At 52.6% G+C, this 2,526-nt stretch overlaps 1 pseudogene; it reads left to right on the top strand.

Annotated features, from left to right (window-relative positions):
- Positions 1-134: 134 nt before the first annotated feature.
- LOC108293452 lies at positions 135-2,410 on the top strand (annotated as a pseudogene).
- The last annotated feature ends 116 nt before the right edge of the window (positions 2,411-2,526 follow it).

The following is a 2,526-nucleotide window of genomic DNA, read 5'->3' as shown; positions in this document are numbered from 1 at the left end:
TCACACACTCTTTTCTGCATCTTCTGACCCCACTCCCTCCAGCGCGGCTGGGAGCTGGGGTCCATCCCTCCTCCCGGCCATGTGAAAGCAGTGGTGAGCATGTTGAGCGGGCAAGCAGCCGCAGGGTCCCGTGGATGGGAGACCGCTTTGCCATCCACTGTGGGTCAGTGCTCCATGGGCCGCCTTGCGTGTCCTGGCATGTGTATTTCTGTGTGTTAGATCCCAGGGACGCTGGCTTCGTCAGTCTTCACGGGTGTTGCCGGCAGCTGTCCACCGAGGCGGCCACCCTAAGGGGCTGTTGTAACTTCGGCCAGCCTGGCAGTGGGCAACGTTCTCCACTGTTTCCCTGCCGCCCGGCGATTGGCGCACTCCTCACTGTGCAATGGCCGTTGGCATTTGTCTGTTTCTTGATGGGCGTGTGTGCTTTCCTTGCGGGTGTCTAGGAGCTGTTTGCATATTACAGCCATCTGCATCACTAGTATTTTCCTGAACGCATCGTTTGTCCACAAACTTTATTTATGGCATCTTTTGCTATATAAAAGATTTTATATAGCTAAATAGAACTCTCTTGTTTTCATTTAGGTTAGGAGGGTCCTCCTTGCCCCAGGATTAATTCCTCATTTTCTGTTAAGATTTGTATTGTTTTATTATTTACTTTGAATCCCTCAAGAGTTGATTTTACAAACGCAAGTGGAAATGCACATTAATTTATCTCAGATGCACAGCCTGTGTGCCAACACAGCAACTCCACCCCTTCCTGACCCTTTGCTGTGTGCCAGGTCTGAGCACTTCCACGCATGAAGTCCGTCGGTCCTCACAAGTACCCAAGAGGTAGGAACTATCATTACTTCCATATGACAGACGTGGAACTGAAGCACAAGGACGCTAAGGGACTTGCATAAGGTCACACAGCTGGTGAGTGATTGAGCCAAGTTTCACCCAAGGATCTGACCTCGGCGTCCCATTGAGGAGACTCATATCCTGGGGGGTCCTTTCCTCCCAGGTTTACAAATGTATTGCCAGAGTGTGGAATACAGTTTTCTCCAAATTCTGTTCTCATTCCCAGTCTTGTACGTGTCTGCTGCTCCCATCCAGGGAAACGGAAGTTACCTTGAGCTCAGGTCTGTCTTGTCACCGCTTGCAGAGACCAGTCCATGCATGGGGTTGCTTATCCATTCCAATGGAAGTATGAATGAGATGCATGTTGGTTTTCTAGCTCATTGAGTTCTATTTTTATCAATTTGTAGGTTTTTTTGGTACTTAAACTATATAGGTCCTTTTAGTTTTGTTTTCCTATTATAATAGAGAAGGAACAAAAGTCTTTGCTTTTCCTCTGAATTTGCTGCTGGAGCTCAAGCGTGAGTTCGCCTTCGACGATGCCCTCCGCATACTGAAGTCACCTGAAGGTCACTGTCCCCCGATCCTCCTGAATACGAGGAAGAACTGGTTGGATCCCCCAGCCAAGTGGCAGACATTGTTTTTGGTGGCTTCAGGGGGTGCCCCGTGTGACAGGCACATGCTGAGGCCTGCTGGTGGAGGAAGTAGTACCTTTGTTTTTTTACTTTGTTCCTTTTTGTGGAGAACGGGGTCTCACTACATTGTCCAGGCAGGTCTCCTCGAATTCCTGGGCGCAAGCTATCCTCCCACTTCTGCCTCCCTAAGAGCTGGGATGACAGGCGTGAGCCACTGCGCCAGCAGGAGGTAGCACCTTTGAAGATTCCACTGACCACCTGACCACAGCTAGCCAGGGGCCTGGTATCGGGGACGCCACCTGAGCAAGCCATCCCGGATGGCCTGGCCTCCAACAACTCAGGGATAACATGGGCTTCAGGAGGGACCCTCTGGTCCAGCTGCCCCACCCAGCCGCCCTTATGAGCTCCAAGTCCCTCTCCAAGCCTTTGCCAAACTCCCCAAACCCTCTGCTCTCCTCCTTTTCCCACCCCGATTCCCCACCTTCCTCATCTCCACCATCCACCCAGGAGGCATCTGCCGCTGGTAACATGGCTGTAGGATCCCCCTTGGTTCGAGAGGTGGGCTCCCAGAAAGACCCTGGGAAGTCCCCCCAGGAGTCTGGCCAGGGGAACCCATTTATGCTGTTCCTCTGCCTGGCCATCCTGCTGGAACACCACGACCACATCCTGCTCAATGGGCTGGATGACAATGAGCTGGCCACGTACTTAGACAGCTTTGTGCAAAAACACCACCTGGGGCATGTCCTGTGCTGTGCCGGGGCTCTCTTTGCTGATTACCTGCAGTCCGAGGTGTGGGACTCAGAGGAGGGGTTGAGGCTACAGCCGCATCGTGATCAGGCCCACCATCAGCCACACCAGATCTCCATTCTGTGCCACGAGGGCCAACACATGAGAACCCCCCTCCCTGCATGCCATCCCTAGACCTGTTGGAGCATAGAGCCCTTCCTCCCCAGGCCTAAGTATGTGGGGCTGTGCTTCGACGCTGCCCCCCAGAGGCCACGCCCTGTCTATTCTGCTTCTGTTTTTTTGTTTTGGTTTGGTTTGGTTTTTTTTG

The sequence above is a fragment of the Cebus imitator genome, unplaced genomic scaffold, assembly GCF_001604975.1.
Source record: "Cebus imitator isolate Cc_AM_T3 unplaced genomic scaffold, Cebus_imitator-1.0 Scaffold538, whole genome shotgun sequence".
NCBI lineage: Eukaryota > Metazoa > Chordata > Mammalia > Primates > Cebidae > Cebus > Cebus imitator.
Note: the sequence above shows the minus strand (reverse complement) of the source record. Positions and strands in the feature narration are given on the sequence as shown.